The sequence below is a fragment of the Crocodylus porosus genome, unplaced genomic scaffold (genome assembly GCF_001723895.1).
Source record: "Crocodylus porosus isolate Cpor-Errol unplaced genomic scaffold, CroPor_comp1, whole genome shotgun sequence".
Taxonomy (NCBI): Eukaryota; Metazoa; Chordata; order Crocodylia; family Crocodylidae; genus Crocodylus; species Crocodylus porosus.
In genome coordinates, this window is record NW_017728932.1 from 67,217 (window position 1) to 87,472 (window position 20,256).

At 46.0% G+C, this 20,256-nt stretch overlaps 1 long non-coding RNA gene across 1 annotated transcript in view; it reads left to right on the top strand.

Annotated features, from left to right (window-relative positions):
* The window catches only part of LOC109316975, a 3,524-nt gene extending 1,483 nt beyond the window's left edge, over positions 1 to 2,041 (top strand). The window contains exons 2-3 of the long non-coding RNA XR_002102946.1: positions 798 to 947; positions 1,956 to 2,041. This is a non-coding gene — a long non-coding RNA (uncharacterized LOC109316975). The remainder of the gene's footprint in view (positions 1 to 797; positions 948 to 1,955) is intronic.
* Positions 2,042 to 20,256: the final 18,215 nt, after the last annotated feature.

The following is a 20,256-nucleotide window of genomic DNA, read 5'->3' on the forward strand; positions in this document are numbered from 1 at the left end:
GTCAGCCTGGATCACCCGCCTGTCTTTAGGTGTGGATGCTTTGCCCCAAAGTTTGGTGTCATCGGCAAATTTGGCCAGTCCACTCCTGACTCCAATGTCCACATCATTAATGAAGATGTTGAACAATATGTGTCCAAGGACAGATCCTTGGGGGACCCCACTGGTCACAGGACACCATGATGAGTGACTGCCATCAATTACTACCCCCTGGGTCTGACCATGGAGCCAATTTCCCAGTCAGCGGATTGTGGTGGACCCAAGGTCACAATTGGCCAGTTTTGCCAAGAGGTGATCATGGGATACCAGATCGAAGGCTTTTGTGAAGCCAAGAAATATGACATTCTTGAGAACTGAAAAATGACTGGCTCTTCTAGGGTAACCTGACCCACAAATTACCCACAAAGCCCTTCATCATTTGGAGGGGATCAGACCCATGGGCAGCTAAGGACTCGAGAGTCGGGGAAGGCACTTGCCCCACCCCCAGGAGCCAGTCAGCGACCAGGGGAGGCTTCCCCTGCAGCCAACTGAGCCAACCTGGAAGTACCAGCACCGCTTCTCCTTGCACCCCCACTCTGCAGCCGGCAGTCTCAGAGGGGGAGGGAGGCACCAGTGCTCCCAACTGCCCCTCCCATCCAGCAGGTAAGCAGGAAATGCTGGCTGTTGGGGGCACACCAGCACTCTCAGGGGGTGCACGTGCACCCCCGTGCACCTCCTATGTGTTGTCACTGATCAGACATCCAGGACATAAACTATGCAAACCTTCTGATCACAGTAAGTATTTTGCATATCTCCTACAGCTTTTCCCAGAACATGCTTTGCTGTTTCAAGCCAGCACACCAAACACAAATGACTGCCCAATAACTGCTACAGTGGGGAACAGCAACACAACAACTCTACCTTGCCACTGGCCCCCTGCAGCCAAAGAGTCCAGAACTATCTGCATTCAGGTAACTGTATCTCCCAGGGCACATACCCCTGACTGCACAGTTGACACCATCTGGGTCATTTTTACCCTACTGTGCATTAGCAACAAGTGATGCCACCACTACTGTGCAGCAGCAATGAGCTACTGTGCTGTAGTGGCAGCATCATAGTTAATGCCTGCTAATGCTGTGTTGCCATAGCAATGAACTATGTCACAACAAGCTACGGCGATCTAGCATCTTGTGTAGATGCACCCCCAGTGTTGCATATGGGAATCCCATTAGTAACTCCTGTCACTGCAGTGCTCAAGATTAGCAATGAGTTAGAGTAATTACATGAGCACAAAAGCCTTGCTGTAGTTACTGCCTTCTCTTGCTTGCTTCTTAGTTATACCAGCAAAAATGTCTTTTTACTGATACAAGTCATTCCAAATGGAGAACTGATATCTTGTACTGTGAAAAAACTCAGTTGACATCAGTTAACTGGCCAAGTTCACAGATGACACCAAGTTATGTGGAAGCATGGTCACACTTGAATATAGGCTATGGATACAGGCATACCTAGACAGGTTGGGAAAACTAGAATCTCATGAAGTTCAACGTTAAGACATGTTGAAACTGCTCCACCTTAGGACAAGCAACCCCCAACACCTACAGGCTTGGCGGCACCATGAAGGAAAGGGACCTGGAGGTAATAATAGACCGCAGTATGAATATGAGCCAGGAGTAGGGCAAGTAATACTCTGGTATGCATCAATTGATGGATCTCCAGCAAAACCAAAGAGGTGATTCTTCTGCTCCGCTCAGCACTGGTGAGAACGCAGGTGGAGTACTGCATCTAGTTCTGGGCACCACACTTTAACAAAGATATGAACAAGCTTGAGAAAGTCCAAGACACAAAGTTTTGTGGTTTTCCCAGGAACTTCCATGAGTGTTTCCACAGCATCAACACTTGCCTGTACAAATGGCTGTGTCCACATAAGGAAGCTGGCAATCAGTTGTGGTATGATTTTTTTTTTTTTTTTCCCCCAGGCTCCTGACCACCATAGAGATGATGACAAAAAGTAGTAAGTATAGAACAAACCCAACTTGAACCTAACCCATCACAGTAAGACACATACTCTTGCATTCAAGCCAGTGCATCCTCCATCTTGTTGAAGCAGCACTTCTATCCGTAGCTTGTTTTATGTCCAGACTAGAATAAGGCATGAGAAATCTGGGTTCAGTTCCCTTTTCTTCTGGGACCTTGAGCAAATCAGTATATATTTCTCTCTCCCTCATTTGCCTGTCATTTGGGAATAGCAGCTCTTTTATCCCTTTCAGGGCTGCTGTAAATACTGCAGAGTTGAGAAGCATTCACCTACTCTGTCAATAAAGAGCCAAAAGAAGTACTTCAAACAGATAGCGAACAATGTACCACACCTGGAAATGTCCATCCTCACTTTCTGGAGGAGAAAGATTGAGGCAAAAAAAAAACACACTTCATTTTTTGGAAGGGGTAGGTAAGGCAGGCCGGGTAGAGAAGGGAGAGAGATGGTGACCATATAATATAAAAGATTTGTGTGGAGAGAAACCTAATGATGTAAAGTGGAAAAAGCAAGGCTCTACTTCCTCTGCTGTGTTAAAGAATGCAGTAATGATAGTGTGGGGTTTTTCTGCTTGTCAATTAGCACAGCAGCAGCTCAAGTCTATGTTTTCTTAGGCCTGTCTCCTCCCAGCAGGCAGTGAGGGGATTTGCATAATAACATGCCCATTTTAACTTTGGTTCATTGACTCCTGACAAGATACAATATTTTTGATTAAACAGCTTCCTGGGAAAGAATCACTGCCTTAACCCACACACCCTGTTTCTCTCTCTTTCTCTCTGACCCCATGCAGTCTCATTAGCGTTCCCCTCACATGCCCTCCTACTGGGTGCTAGGCTCCCATCCTTCCTCCCATTCCAAATTAGACGGCAAGCTCCTCAAGGCAGGGAGCCACTCTACCTTGCATTTGTACAGCACCTAATACCATGAGTCTCTGATCCTAGCTGGGGGAATTTAGTGTTACTATGATATCTACCACCTATCACTTTAACATCATCTTCCTGATGGTTTTCATTCCTTTCATCCTCTTTTCTTTCTGACATCTCCTGTTTCTTTTCTCTCTATCTGATCTCCCTCTATCTTGCTCTTTTCCTCAATCATTTTCTGATTCCTTCTCCCTGTCTTTATCATTCTTTTAAATTCTGTGATCTGTCAGGCTCTCTGTAATGCCATCTGTGTTTTTTGCTTTCATCTTTGTTTTTCTTCTCTCTCTACTGACCAGTCAACAGAGAGACAGAGAAATAAGCTTTTGGCCAAGTTGGCTTTTTTTGTATTTGTATGCATGTGTGGAATGCCAAGGTTACAGTGATAAGAACCAAATTGGTAGGTGGGTAGATAATTGTCTTGTTCATAAAATCTATGTAGCTGGAAACAGATGAATTGATAGCCTAGACTTCAGTAGATTATTATCAGCACTACAGTGGCAAGAAATTTCATCCCAGCACTGTGACTTATAAAGAAAACCCTACTGCTGCAATGTGATAAACAAGATACGTGAAATATGAGAGAGGGAGCACATCGCAGCATGACTCAAGCAGTCCCAACACCTGTTCGAGGAATGTTCCTCCCCTCTCCGATAAGTAGCTCACAGGAAATATGAAAGAGACAAGATCTGCTTTGAACTAAGCCAATAGTACCATACTGTGCTCAGAAAAAGTCAGTCCCTTCCATAAACACTGAAATAGCAAAGTGCTTCAACATTCAGCCATCAAATATGGGCCTCTGCCCTCAAAGAAGAGGTCCATTTGGTGGCCCATTTCCCCTTGTGTTGCTCCTTGCTGGATATTGTTCTCTCCAGTCTGGTTTTAAAAACAGTCTTATCATTCATGCAGTCTGCATTACTATGGTATTTGAGCATCTTACAGTCTATAATACAGTGCTATTATACATTTTTATAGGACTTGGGTGCTTAAGTGAGATCCAATTCCAACCCTCTCAAGCCCCTTAAAAACCATTAACTCAGCTACTTCCACTGTATGCTATCATCTTAGCCTTAAGATTGTCACAATAATGCACTGAGGAGGAGGAGGAAGATCCATCTGCCTTTTGCATTAACAGTTTTTCAGGGCTGCTAGCACTTTCAAACAGGATCAGATGTAGGAGATTAATACTGCATAGGCACCCAGTAAGTGGAATAGCATCTGACCAGAAGCTAGCGATTTGCTCAAAGTCATACAGGAAATCTGACACAGCAGAGAATGGAGCACTGTCCTTTTTTGATCTAAGTGAGGTCCCAAGCCACTGTACCATCCTGCCTCAGGGCCAAGGCCATAAGTTGTTACGTTCCTTGATGATTATCTCTTGAGCTGCCTGTTTCTGTGCGGGCTTGCTTATAATTTTGCTGGAAGATGTGAATACAGCATGTAGAAAAAACAAACAGTAAAAACAAGCACAGATCATCTGGGAAACAGTTCCCAAAAGAAAAGAGTGCAATGCCAAAAGCCAACAGGTTGAACAAGCAAGTTCTCTGTAAGAGGATGTGAGTTATTAGAGTATGTGACGAATCAGAACAGTGCCACAGAGAAACCTGGAAAAAGCAAAATCAGGTGGCTAGCTCCTGATCTCAGCTACAATGCTGTGCACCTACAGCAATGCATGAAGCAATGCTTCAAATTTACACTGGTACAATCAAGATCTGATCCAGAGTAACAGCATAAAGCCAAGGGAAAGCTTTTGGATTCTTTCTGGTATAACTGAGACTAAAATCTAATTCAGGGTAATGTTGTGAAGCCAGTGGAGTGACTTCAGGGTAGCCTGATGACACTGAAATCAGAATCCACCCTAAAGCCATGCAGTAAAGCCAAGGAAGTAACTCTGAATTTATGCCAAACTAGGCAAAATAAGAATCACCTCCAAAGAAATGTCATGAAGTCAATGGAGTAGCTTCATATTTACCCCAAACCAATCAGACCATGGTACTTTACATGCATTGCGTTGGGTAATCGGTGCCATTTTATGAAAAGGAGAACAGAAGAAAAAAACCATGGTAGACTGTTAATTAATGTAGCTGGCAAGTTTTGAAGAATGTCTTTGAGGAAGACAGAGAGAAGGATTCCCACAGAAACCACAAATAGGAGCATATACAAATGATTTCATACTATGCGCAGGAAGAATAGGATGCATTTTAGTGAATATTGAATAATGAAAATGACAGAATTTAGCTATGGAAACTTTGTAAGACTGCATCACTGGAAAGAGGTTAGGAATGATTCAGAGAGTACTGGCATATTGAGCATAAGTAACTGAAGAACAAGCGATATAAAAACCTAGAAAAGGAAGTGTGAACTCTGGGAGAGAGCAGTATTTCAGTTTGCGCTATACTTAATTTTAGGCAATTAGCACTCAGACCAAGGAAAGCAACAGAATAACAAGCATGAACTGGAATGTCATTGTAAGCAAGAACAAAAAGACCCATTTTAGCCTCATCAGCACAAATATTACAAAGGAAAACATACCATGAAATTATTTGTACCGCATTATGTGCCACTGATATGAAGCACAGTGCAAGAGGACCCTACAGTGTAAGCACAGTAACAAATCCCTGGATAGGTCTGAAGGAACATTCTCAAGGCATTAAATGAGGCTGCTTGGGGGGGGCAGGGAAAGAAACAGGGTTTTCAAAGAAATTTCACCTAAATTGATTAAGCAAAGAACATAAAGAAGTGTTCCTGAGAGATGCAATTGGACAGAGTAAGTCCAAATTTAGGAAACCATCTCTAATGTGAAGGCATTTGAATACTTGTGGTGCTTGGAAGAGGTCCTGGAAGACTGTAAAAAGGCCAATGTAGGGCCAATCTTTAAAGAATGGGAGGAGGGAGAATCCAAAAAACTGTAGGCTGATCAGTTTGACCTAAATACTGGGTAACGTTTTGGAAAAAATTATCAAGAAGTCAATTTATTAGAGACTGGCAGAAGGCGCAGTGTTGAAAGATAGCCAACATGATTTCATTGCAGCCAGGTCATGTCTGACCAGCCTTGTCTCTTTCTATCATCAAGTATGGCTTAATGGTGTCACACTGTACACATGCAAGAGTTTTGGGGGGTTTTAATGAGTTAGCATTGTTGCAAACAAAACTACATACTGATGTAGTTTAGTTTGCAATGTTGCAAATTGCAATGATGCAGTTGTCAGCTCCCCCACCCCCAGCCACAGGAGAAATGGGCAGTCTCCCCAGGAAAAAAAGGATTGGATTGGGCCCCTTGCTGCTGCTTCTTTCAGCAGGCTACCTTCAGCAGCTGGCAGGATGTCTGAGGCCACCTGGAAATGGGAGGGCTTGCCCCTGGGGCAGCGTGGGAAGGCAGCAGGAGAGCTGCTGGGTTTGCTGGTGGCCAGAGAAGGCAGCAGGGACAATGCATGGGATGCTGGTAGCCTAGGTAGGCTGCTAGCTGGCCAGGTGCTTCCCCAGCTTGGAGGCACCTAATCCAACACTTCCCTGAGCCCACCTGGGCTTCCAGTGCCCAGTGCACTGACCCTGCCACCTTCTCTGGCCTCCAGCACACCCAGCCTCTCTCCTGCCACCTCCCTGCACTACCTCAGCAGCAAGCTGGGTGTGGTGGTGGCTGGAGAAGGTGGTGAGGATAGCGCACAGGGCACTGGAGGCCTGGGCGGGCTCGGTGAAGTGTTGAATCAGGTGCCTCTGAGCTGAAACAGCAACCAGCCAGCTAGCAGCCTGCCCAGATGGCCCCATGCCCCATTCCCACTGCCTTTTCCAGCCACCAGCAAAACCAGCTGCCCTCCTGCCACCTTCCCACACTGCCCCAGGGACAAGCCAGCCTGTTCCTGGGCAGCCTCAGGTGTCCTGCCAGACACAGGAGCCTGCTGAAGGCAGAAGCAGCAAGGGGCCTGATCCTCTTTTTCATTATTATTTTTGTCAGCAGAGCCTGCCCGCCTCTCCTGCAAGTGTGGGGTGAGCTGCCAGTGGGCCAAGCAGCCCCTGAGCTGCAGAGGGCTCCAGTCTTTCCTCTGCAGCAGCAGTGCCCCCCATGGCCATCAGGATGGGCTGCTGGTGGGCTGGGTGCTGCCCCAGTTTGGGCTTGGGGATGAGTTGGATTGGGCTGGGTGCCGCCTCCAGGCTGGGGCAGCATCCAGCCCACTAGCAGCCCTCCTGGGCAACCCCAGGGGGCATCGCCACAACAGAGAGAAGGAACAGGGCCCCCCACAGCTCAGGGGCTGCTTGGCCTGCCAGCAGCTTGCCTCCTGGCCGCAGGCAGACTCTGGCTCCAACAAAAAAACAAGAAAGGATCAGGCCCCTTGCCATAACATGGTGGACAAATTTAAATGGCTTAGTCCTCGGGGTTTTACTCCATGCCCCACTGTTTTAATTTAGGGGGCACAGAATAAAACCCTGCGAACTGAACCCCTGTCACATGTACAAGCATTCTGTGTTGTTCACGTACAGACCTAAACTGGTTCCCTCTCCTGTAACTTGCCAGCTCAGCCAGGCTAATATGAATAAAAGATAAGACAGTCAGAGGCTCAAATCCTACAAACATTTATGCACATGCTTAGCTTTACTACCATGAGCAGATTGACTCATGCAGTGAAATGGAGCACATGTATAAGCTTTTGAAGAATAAGGGCCATATTTAGTCATCAGTGTGCACACAAAAGTAAGAAGAACAACCGTGGAAGAAAGTACAATTTTTAGATAGTCCTTGTACGTTAGCCTCTCTTTGGTCAAACTTTATATTTTTATGTAGTTGATAAATGTTAATAAATGATTAATAAATATTTAAAGTAATTATTCATTTTGAAGTTAATTACAAAGTCAGTTTTCTTTACCACATTCTACTGATATGCTTATAATTACCTATTAAGTTATGCAACTTGGGTCAGTAAAATGTTTATAGCAGCTATTAATCATTTATTAATCCCTTAAGCCTGTTACCAATGAAAATGCAACATAAAAGTGTGACCCCATTTTACCCAGACAGAACCAAACTGATGAATCTTTCCTTCAACAGACTATGTAGGGTCACACAGTATAAATCAGTACAGGGCATAATTTATTGCTAACAAAAAAAATCTGGGCAGCAACACTGGATGTTGGATTATTTGCAATCTACTCCAGATTTTGAGATAAAAATGTAAGTGGTGAGGCTGGATGATAGGTTTCTTGCAAAGAAGACTCTGAAATAGTGTGCTTCAGAAGAGATGGCATGGTAACACACACAAAGAAATCAGGGAAAAAATCCCCATAGACAGAGCAGGATGAAGTAACTGTAAGAGCTCAAGCAAGGCAAGAAAAATATGAGGACAGAGGAATTGTAGCAAATGGGCAAGGGTGGGGGAAAATAACAGTAAATCATTCCAGCTAATCACAATAAATTCAAAGACGTTCTACCATGGAGAGTGTAAGAGAGAAATAACTAGCAGCAAAAAATCTCTGGATTTTTTTCTTGCAAAAAAGACCAATTTTTGTAAATTGTATCTAACTTCTTTAAAATGTCCCAGATTTGTTATTTTCCTGAGCATCTGCCTTCTCACTATCCCTTTTATTTTAGACATTTATTGTTAAGAGACAGCCTGCCAGTTTATATGTTAAAGCCTTTTACTCAACTTACTTACAACTTTAGGAAACTTCAACCATTCAGGGTAAAATGTTGTCTGGCTAGCACTACCTCAGTCTGAATTTTTTAAGTCTCATGAAAGTTCATTCAGTTGTTTCCAAAACAGGATTAGGGAAATTAAAGTATTTGCTTTTTCCATATTAAGAATATTCTTTAAATAATTTAGTTAAGAAGATCTAGCAGCCCCAACTGATAGATATAGCCATACACTAATCTGTCACAGGTGCCTTCTTGAGAAGTCTGGAGAAGAAACTCTTTCAAACCACCTCATGGGTGTGTCTACACATTACATTAATCTGAAGGAATAAACTCTGGTGCATATCATGCTGAAATTTATTGCTCCTGAGTGCCATGTCTTCACGTGGGAAAGGAGTACATTGAGCCCAGTCAGAGCAGCCCCAGCTGACAGGGAACCCCAGGGGTCAGTCTGTCACCCCGGGGCTTCTCCCCCCAACCTCAGTGTGCTGTGGAGGGGCTGGCTGGGGCATAAGCATAGGTGAAGGGGGAAAAATGATTGGGGGGAGGGGCTGAGTGTGTATGCATGCCCCCCACCCAACCCAGCAGGTAAGTCTGTGGGGGGAAGGGGCAGGGGGATGGGAAAGGCTGTGGGAGGAGGGGGCAGATCAAGGTCCCAGTGGCAAGGGATGGAGTGGGGCTGGGGTGAATGGTACCTCGGCTGGGCTGGGTCGTAGGACAATCAGAGCCCAGGCAGCTTGTCCAGGGGAGCTGGAGGGCTCCTGCCACTGTATGCACCCCGGCAGAGGCCCGGGGGGCATGTGCTTCCCCCAATCTGTGCCCGGGGTAGAGGTGGCTGCTGCTGCACACTGGGCTTTGCTCCCTGGTACAGCTGTCCTGGGAGCGGTGCAATGCCATGTGCGTCCTGCCACTAGCTGGACAGGGGACATGGTGCAGCCCAGCATTGGCAGGCACATGGCATTGCACTGCTCCTGGGGCAGCTGCAGCAGGGAGCAAAGCCCCTGCACAGCAGCAGCCACCTCTGTCCTGCACACAGATCAAGGGGACATGTGCCCCTGCCTGTGCCCACCTCCCTCCCTCCCTCAGTGCGGAGGCCTTGATCTGCCCCCTCAAGCCGCTTCTCCTTCAGAATAGACTAGTACTTGCCTGCCATGAAGCTAGTGATTCACACACCAGGCTTGCATGCGTGCTTCTCCCCGCCCCTGCCTGCTGCAGCCACCCAGAGCCCACGGCTGGCCTGCCCTGTGGCCCTACCCACTGTCCCACATTTGTGGGGGCTTAGCCCCTTTAGCCCTGGCCTTCCACCATCTACAGGCAAAAGTGCACTCCAGTGCAAGGCTAGCTGGCAAGCAGCACTACGCTAAAGCATCCTCATGCCTCAGCAAGCCCCGTCAACGTCTACAGATGCATTGCTGTACACTAAAGAATGCCACTGAAGGATAGTATTTGTATTTACAAGTACTAACCTGCAGCAGACTTAATTAGTTTCCTGTGGCCTAATAGGGCCTCACATGTAGACATTAAGACTTTACTGTGGAGGTAATTAGGCAGCTCCACAGTAAACATCTCATGTAGATGCACCCCATAACTAGCAGGCAGCTCAAAAAACATACTGTTCTCCAGGAAATGCCCATCTAGTGCAACAGAAGTCCACTGGGTTCTTAAGAAGAGGAGTAAACCAACAAATCCAGTGCCATCCTCTTCAGCGTTGTCTCTAATCCAGTATACTCTAGTGTGGGACAATCTGCTGATCTAAGGGCCTTGTTACTGAATAATTTTAGGTAGCTTCTGGAGCTGTTAACCCCTGGATTGGCTACATGCTAACACCTCTTAAGTAGCTTCAAAAACTTGTTATTCAGTCTAACGTTATGCCACTCCATGGCAGGATTATCTCTAGTCTGCCTAATTTTGCTCTTCTTCCATTAAACTGGAGACATTCTCCACAGCTATTTTGCTGAAGTTGAAGTCCTCCAGCGTCCTGGGAGGCAGTGGGCTCTTGTGAGTCAAGAAGGGGACTCCAGGGTACAGCAGGGCTGGACATGGCACTTCTGCCTCACTGCTGCCACCAGGCAGAGCCAGTGCCACAGCCCTGGGACACCTGGTGGCTGCAGTGCCCCCCAGACCAGCTCACTGCTCCAAATACCTGGGCCAGACTCAGAGCACAGTGATTGTGGGGGCAGCGGGGGAGGTAGCAGGCTTCTGGGCATCCCTCCCACTGACTCGCAATTGAACCTGTGCCCAGCCCTGCATGCTGCTGCAGTAGATCCCTAGCCCAGGGCCTGCATCCCCCCAAAATCCAGACCCATGCCCCAGCAGGCCAGGCAGCTGGAGCAGGGTAGAGTTCAGCAGGTGCAGCACAGCAGCGGTACAGCAACCTGAGGCCTGTCCCTGCTGACACCGTGCTCTGCCAGGCTGTGCAAGGTCCAGCCACGAGCTCCCCACACTGGGCAGTGGCTACCATTGGCAGGTGCCTGAACCTGGCATAGTAGCCAGGCAACTCCATGCATGGAGCACAGCGCTCATCACTGCCCATCCCCCAGGCATGTTTCCAGACCAGAACGAGGAGCAGGATCCACTCACTGTTCCTGCTGGGCAGGGCCAGTGTCACAGCCCTGGAGCTCGCTCACTCTGCTTGGGCTCAGTAGTCCTGGAATGTGCCTGGAGGGAGTACAGAGACAGGACTTCCTGTCCCCACCAAGCTTGAGTGGTGACTATGAACAGCACAGCCTCCCCACCAGCTCTCTCCAGCCTGGATGGGCAGCACCAAACCCCATGTTCCATGCACAGAGCCACTCAGCTGCTGTGGGAGGATTCAGGGGCTTCAGATGCCTGCTAACTGTGGCCACTGACAGGCAAGTCAGGCAGGGGGAGCCAGCAGCCAAACCCTGCACAGCCCAGCAGAGCACGGGGTCAGCAAGAACCAGCCTCAGGCTGCTGTGCTTCAACTGTTGAGCTCTGCCCTGCTCCAAATGCTCGTCCACAGTGCGGTGTACGTCCAGGTCCTGGGGACCCAATCCTTTTTTTCCTCTGGAGCTCACCGTTCCACTGCCAGCTGGCCAGGCAGTGATGGAGCTCCAAGGGGCACAATCCTTTTTGGAGCTCAGGTGGTGCCCAGCTGGCCAGCAGCCCAGGTGGGGGTGACAGGCTCCAGAGAAAAAAAGGATTGGGACTCTCAGAACTCAAGCACTGAGTTGGCTGTGAGAAGCATTGTAGGCATTGAGCACTCCAGGGTTTCAGTGCTCGCTCTGCCCAGCTATAGCAGTAAGCCTGTCCTGCACCTGCTCACCAAGCCTCCAACGGCAAGTCATAGCTGTGCAGGTGAAGGACAGTCAGAGATGGTCTTTTGCCTTAAGGTGCGACTGCTCCACTAACCTGAACAACACTGAACTGATTAACATTTGTTTGTTTTACAGTATAAGGTGTAATAGGACTCTAACAAAAGGAACAAATGCCTGGGCTGTGGTGTCCAGTTTGTCTGCCCATTCAGTTGACAATTACAGACACAGCCTCTGTGTTCTCCTGAACTTCAACTGTCCCCAGCAGAGTGGATCTGTCCCTGAAGAATATTATCAGGATACAGATTAATCAAAGCCATTATTCCAGCTGTTTTCTGCACTAGCTGGGGCTACAGAAAGGAGTGCCAGCAGCAGCCTCATAAGAAACAATGGAGATTCCATTGTGAGCTTGATGCTCAGAGGACATGTCTAGACGAGACACTAAATGAACACTAGACTAATTCTACTGTGCATTAGCACATCACGGCAAAATCTGTGCTATTGTGCTAATGTGCAATAGTATTAGTCTGCTGTGCATTAGTGTCACTAAAAAAGCATGTGCCAGTGCCACTGCACAGCAGCACTGATTACCGTGCGTTTAGTTAGTACCTGTTTTTACAGGTACTAAACTTAAGGCACAGTAACTATAAGGCATTAATGCAGGTGTAGACATGCCCAGAGTGTGCTTGAATCTGCTAAGGCAGAAAGGCTCCTGGAAAGCACCCTGTGGACATGCAGTACCACATCATCATTTCGTACTTACAGTCACAGATGTGAGCTCTGCAGGCATCCAGCCCATCCTCCAAGACCTGAAGGAGGCTCCTTCCCTGCAATACACTTTTCAGTGCTTGCCACAGCCCAGTCTTAAATGACCCAAGCCCAACAGCTGCAAATACACCATCCTGGTATGATATTCAAAGCCCCATCTGTTCACTTTGTCTACTTATCCAACCTATGCTTATAGCAAAAAAGTGTGCCTCTCCTGCCCCTCAATCAGAGATGCCAGATCCCACTTCCTAGGTTGTGGCCCTTTGACAGGTGCTTTCTCCTGAAATATCCTTTACAAGAAGAAAGGCTTCCAATCAAACCTGCAAGGACATCACCTTCTCCTCAGCAAACCCTCTGCACAATTGCCTTTTCCTATCATGTATCCAACCAGGTAAGAGAGCTAAACTCCTCATTACTGCTGACTTACTAAGGGTGAGATTAACACATTAAAATTTGGAAGTGCTAATCATAAGGAATGTTAGTTGGTGTTAAGGTTATCAAGAGCTAAAGATTGGTAACATGTTAAGGGTTAATACTCTCTGTCTTACCTGCACTTCTCAGACTTGGCATTAGAGGGCTGGGGAGTAGGGGTATGTCTGAGCCCTGACACCTAGGCCAAAAGGGGAGCAGCATGCCTGGAGATGGAGTTGCATGGATATGGGGCATGGGGGAGGACTATGTAAAGACTAGTTATTTAAAACTATTGTACTTAACTGAAGTTAAATAAAAGAGAGAAAAAATAAAGACTCCAGGCTCTCACTTTTTCCATTTAATTGTGGGTGGTGAGAGAAAGTTGGGCCCTGAGGGGCCCCCTACCCCAGCCGGTGCAGCCATTCCTTTCGCTTGAAGCTGGGGGAGACCAGAATAAGCTGCAAGGGGTACTGTCCTGCAGGGGGTTGGCACAGGTCTGGTGGGGACTGCGAGGGGGCACTGAAGAGCCTGTCCATGGGTTCCTTCCTGGTGGGGGTGGGAGGATGGTTCTAGTACCCCAAGCCCCGTGCTAGCCTGCCTTTCCAGCCAGCCCTAAGCCCAATGTCCCCTCTGGGGTAGCCAGGGACAGATTCTGCCAGTGTGTAAAGGGCACTTGGCACTAGTTAACAAACCTGAATGTGCAGTCTTTCAAATTTTAAGCGGTCCTACCAAGAGCAAATTGTAACATGTAATCCCACTTTAAAACGTAGGCATAGCCTATTGCATCCACCTTCTACCCTCTCTCCTGCACTCCACCCTTCTCTTTCATCTCATCCACCTCTTACATCTTATCATTTAACTCCTTGGCCCAGAAACTATCACACATTATGTGTTTCATAGAACCCAGTCAGATTGTGGCTTTTAGCTGCTATCACAATAGAAATGTTAAGTAGTCACACCCATTAAAAAATCAGTACCCGTTCCCTTCTGCCAGGTAGACTGTTCTAAAGCCTAAAGACATGTCTTCACAGCAAAGACGTCACCAGCAGGGGCAGGAATTTTTTACTACTCTGACTTCCCGATATTGGTTTTCCAAGGTAGGTCTCTGCTACATGCTGGGCATGTCTGTCCCTAGTGGGCCCCAGTACAGAATATGATCTAAGCAGGGGCAATTCCAGAGGGGTTGTGACAGCTTGGTCACACCCCACCACATTTGTTTTCATGTGGCTGTGGAGCCCAAGGGTTGAGTACTTCCAAATTCAGCCGGGTGGTGACAGCAGCGGAGGGGAAAGGAGAGGGAGGAGGGAAAGGGCAAACATCAGCAGTGTTCACTCCCTGGGCTCCAGAGCCATGTGAAAGCAGAGGCTCCAGCCTCACCCCACCTGGATTAGCTGCTGAGCGCAGAGTTTAATGTGCATGGATGGCACATCAAAAGTGAGAGGCCCACACCCTCTTTGCCCTATTCCTGGTTTCAGTACTGGGTTGAAGGGATCCCTGTGATACATAATGTATTCAGCCTCACTCCTCCTGCCATTAATTACATGCCATTACTCTAGGCTCTGTCCCCTTGTCTCTTCCTAGGTTGACTTTGGCTGCTCTGGGATGGCAGCTGCTGGAGGCAAGCACCAGCACCAGCATGTAATGTGATGCAGAAGAGAAATCGCAGCAAGGATAAATTAAAAAAATACTAAAATAAAATCCTCCTGATCAGTATGCCTGCCATTCAAGCAGTATTAAATACATTAAAACTCAAGCTGCACGCTGACTTAATTAAATGAGCCAATTGAAAAGTTCCTGCCAAGTATTAGTTTAAGGTAGAAAATACACTTATTTGGGAGCTTATGCAGATTGAATTTGCATGGCCTTATGGGAAATGCTAAGCATTTTTTGGAAGACTTGCATTTTGGAAATTTATTGCAGTGATTTGAATTTTGCTTCATTATAAGTGTCAGACTCTCTCTGCTAGAATAGGTATGTTGGCTTTTCCCTAGGTTAAAATATCTCTTTTGAATTCATCTCCTTTCAAAGTCCGGGCGAAAAGACACCTAATTGTCAGTCACTGGAGGTTGACGGCTTCCGTTTGTCTGTAGGACAAGCACTTTAAGGCTAACCCTGGATACAGGGCAACTTAGAATTATTTCAAATTAGAGACCACAATTGCTAAAAACTAAGTCTCTACTATTTTCCTTTGATCTTAGAATTTGAGCTGTTGTGTGGCCAACACTAACATGATTACTGGAGTGGAAACCCCAGAACATATGGTTCAGGCCTAGTTTACATTAAGCATTTCTCAGCCACAAGTAGATTCCAACCATGAGCTGGTTGAATATTGAAATAATTGATTTGCAGCTTTTTTCCTGAATCACACTGCTAACTTGGACTCAGTACCTATCTGAGATATTTAAGTGGATTCCATTAATGAATTATCTAAAGATCTCATAATCTTCAGTGGATTTAATGCATCCCTCCCTCCCCCCTTCCAAAGCTAAAGCTGAGGGAAATAACGGATTTTGTGTTATGCCAGTAATTTCAAAAAGTTAGAAAACTCATTTTGAGATGAGGCAAAAATAAACATTTTTTAAAATTAAAAACCCAATTTTTAGAACGGATTCAGGTGCCTTAACAAGCAGATAGCCACCTAGGTGCTCTGTCCAAAGCCACAGTGAGGGCTGTGGAAGAGCAAGGACTTAAACCTCCCTTCCTTCCTCACCATCACAGTTTGAAACACAAGGCTTTCTTATTAGTGCCAGATAATGAAAGTGGTCACTGATGTCTTACATTTTTATGAATGATTATTTGGACATAGATTGATTTGCATTAATTTCCACTGACAAGTCTCTTGTTCAGGCATCCAGTCAAAGAGCAGAAATGATACCATGCAAGTCAAAAGGTCAGACAGATGATTTGAACAAGGTTTAGTAATACTCAATCGGAACAGCTTGCGCAGGCCCCAGAGGATGAAAATTATTCAGCGGAGTTACAAATTTTGTTAATATTTTAGAGAAAATTTTGCCTTTTTGGAGTGGAGGCAAATCATTAAAATATGAAAAATTTCCTAATCGTATTGTTAGCTGGCTGAAAAATTGCAGGGAAAAGTAAGTATATCACTGATTTTTCCCCACAAATTTTGAAATTTTATAAAAGTATTAAAAGTTTAAAAATTGTGAGCATCTCTATTATTTGTTACTACCCTAAATAACAAAAACATTTGATGATATCTGGATCAGGTCATGAACAACTTGATAAACTGACAGAGTGAAATCTGCATTTAAATATTGCAGCTAAGTGCACATGGCAGCTATCTACAGTGAATATTTCACTCAGCTCTGCCACATCCTTCCCTGCCCTGTTCTGAAGTGACCAATTTTGGAACAAAAGGAGAGGTTATTCTCAATGGCTCATACAGTCCTTGGCCTCTCTGAGAATGAGGCTGACAACAAGACAGACAATTAATGCCAATTGTGGTAATATTTTCTGTGAACTAGATACCTGGGTAATAAAATCCAAACTGAGATGAGCAGTACATTTCCCATAAATTAACAAACCATTATCACCTGGTTATGATTTTTGGTCACTAATGAGTCTGGTCTAGTTCAAACCAGTCACCTAGAGGTTAGAGCTCTCTGCTACTCATCATTAGTCACCTCCTGAGCCAAATGTCTCCTGCTTCTGGGATCATTTGATGAATGCAGCTTGGTTAGCTGATTTGTGGCATACCGCAGATACAGCAGTTGTTGAATCTACATGTGGCTAAAACATACTAGTTTAAATTATGACCAAAACCATATGGGCATGAAGAGGAGGCTTCACACCAGTGTGGAGGCTGTGCTCAACCAGGAATGTCAGAGATCAGGTATCTGCTTAGATTTGTGCTTAGACTTGCTGACGGTGCTAAAATACTTTATTCCAGAGCCAACTCAGAAATTTCAACTGCCCCTAAGCAAATAGATTAGGCAGTCAGATGTAGGGGCTAATGCCGGATTTTCCTAGTTTGCTAGGAATGGTTTGTAAATATCATTTATAGTAAAATTCAGCCAAATGCCCTAATGTTTATCCATGCTTCCCTGAAAACACTGACCAAAATGTGAGAGGATTTAATCAGGTCTGGGCTTTTACATCAATGTCCTAATTGCTGCACCGTGGAGGGAGTGTGGAGGGGGGGCTCCCTTAACAGCAGCTGGGACACTGTATTGCACCTTCTTTTGAACAAGACATGGGGCTCAGTTCTGTTCCACCTCTATTAGGCACTAAACTGTGATCCTATTCCATCCTGCAAGTCTCTGAAAATCCATTAATGTATGTATTTTTGTAAGTGCTCTTGTCTTAGCCTTAAAACTAAGTCACAAAAAAGTCAGGGGGTGGCTGGAACCTTCCCACCCTCTGTCACCATTTTTCCGGGACTTGGGCAGAGTAGCATGGAATCACATATACACATCGACATATATAGGTGTCTACTTATGTACCTACTTGGTGGAACAGGACATGGCTTTTTTTTCCTCTTGTGAGCCTGATGACACATTTGCAAGAGGAAGTTTGGGAATTCTGGCATCAAATTCCACCACAGGTAATTACAGCCGGCAGCTACCATGTTTCCTCTCAAATTTCAATTTGATATACTCTGTAATATGTTCACGTCCTGTTCTAGAATCCACTTGGTATTCCTGTGCTTTCTTCAAAAGCTGTTACATTCCCCACCAGAAGCAGATATACTACAGAGGTAGAAGGAAAGGTCTTTCTGCATCCACTATAAGAAACAATTAGAAATGACCGACATTGTGCAAATGCAAGGAAAGGTTATCAGAATCATCCTTGCTATGAATGGAGAGAGAGACAGAGAGAGAGCTGCTGTAAGGTGTTTTAAGAGCCCCAGGGAGTTCATTATAGCTCTGTAGCCGCACCATGAGAAACACTGCTCTGCACCCATGATTGTGATAAAAAGGAAGGGAAGGTGTGTATCTAAAGGGACTCAGGCTCAGGGCATTCCCAGATATGAGACAAGATACTTTACAGCAGGGGTGGGCAATTATTTCAGGCAGAGGGCCACTCGCTGAGTTTTGGCAAGCCATTGAGGGCTGTATGACAGGCAGCCAAGGGCAGATAAATATTAATTTTCTAAATTTTTTAGGGGCCCCATGGGCCAGATAGAATGGCCTGGTGGGCTGCATCCGGCCTGCAGGCTGCATTTAGCCCACCCCTGCTCTACAGGCTAGAGAGGGAGAGGGGGAACCTAGCTTCTGCATTTACTGACTGACATTGGTCTGTGTGGCCCTGGGCAGATCACTTCACCTGTACTCTAGGTCCAATGATTTTCAGAAGACCCATGTATGTGTTTGCACAGTGGGTATAGTAGTGCACATGTTGGTTACATGCTGTAGCTTTTATACTGCAAAGCCACATATGAAGCCTCTTACCCTGCAGCTCCTATCACCAGATAGTTCAGGTTATCTGTCACCTGGATGACTGTGAAAATGTGTCCTGCAGACCCTCACACTGAAGCAAGGTTGGCACACTCTCATCCCAAATATGATGATGATCCAGTTAGGCCTTACACATTTTCTCATGGTCTGTCCAATCATGTGTGTGTGTGCAGTAGGTCCCTGGGAGGGGGACAGGTGTGGAGAAAGAAACAGGACGACAAACCATTACACTGACATATGCACTATGACCAGTTCTCCAACTGAGTGACCTGCCATGCCCTCAGCATCATCTACATTTGTTTGTGGTTTTCATGCCCCAATAGCCAGAGCAATCAATTCCTGCTCCAGTAAAATACCTGTCACATTCTCAGCAGCAAAATCCTTCACTGGGGAAAACAGCAGGGGAAACTTTCCAAATTTGTTTTGTTTTCGCCTCATAAATCTCTCCATCCCTTCCCATGTAACATCAAGAACACTTGAGATCATTACAAAAACAAACACGGCATCTGGGGGCTTCCCAACCTGCCGCTGTGTGTTTTATTCAGAAGGCTGAAGTGGATTTATTTTCTCTCTGACTGGAATCGAGAGAGAGGCCCTTGCCGGCATCATAACCACACCAGCAGTTATGTCTTTCAAGAATCTCTCCACAACCCCTTAAGTCTCAACTTCAACTTAAGAGAACTTAAGTAAGTGCTTAAAACCAGCCCTGTTCAGCTAGTATCCTTAAGCAACTGCTTAACTTTAATCTCCTACTTAGGTGTTTTGCTGAACTGAATCACTCCATTTATTTAGGTGAACCTCTCATCCACTTTAACACCCTGCTCCCCACCCCATTCTTTACTCCCTCATTTTCCCTCTGTTCTTCCCTCCCACTTTCACTTTCATTAACTCACTTCATCTCCTGCTTTCATTTTTCCTAACCCTCCGTCTCTCTTTTTCACGCAACCACTTTCCTTCCCCCTCCCCTACATCAGACTCGCCCTTTTCTCGTGCATTGCAAAATAAAGGAAACTAAATATTTTCCATTATTCAAAGCACATGGAAATCACCTCCTTGTCATTCTATTTTGACACTGAAGCTTTAATTAGGGGAAGGCTCTTGCTCCCTTGGTGCAGCTCTGCTGAGGCTGGCTCTGCCTCTCTCCTCATATATTTGCATTCTAATTAGGGAGTCAGGTCCCCAGTTCTACTGCTGCTGAAGTAAAAGATGGAGAAGGGGAAACTTATCTCAAGCCCTGGAAAATAAATGAAGACAGGCAAGGTGCAGAGCAATCCTGACCACTGGAGGTAAGTGAAAGTGTGGTATAGTTTGCCATATAAATTGTGCACGTACAGTGCTCTAGGCAATTCAGTGTCCACTGGTTTCTCAGCCTTTCCATACAGTGTCACGTTTCCAAACACTCCCCAACCACAATGAAAGACAAAATTTCCAAGAGCTTCCAGCCTCCCTAACTTGCATATGGCCTTATGATAAATGGTTCTCTCACTCTTTATTTGTATTATCATAGTGCTTATACAGTGCTGGAGGCTGTCTACACTCATAGGAAGACAGATCTCTGCCCCCTAAAATTTGGTATCCATTCATCCACCCACAACACTCTGCCTCTTCCTATGTAGGCATGATCTCTCATCCTATTGTGTGAGGATCAGTAGAGGTCAGAGGACTGTACCATCAAATCAAGGCATTGCTTGGTGCAAGTACCAGCAACCTCCCAACCCTTTGTTAAATTCAAGGATGCCTATAAAATACAGAGCGCTTGACCTGCAGGCACTGGACACTAACACATGAAAACTTGGAGGAGGATGTTTCTGAAATGCCTCATCAGGTCCTG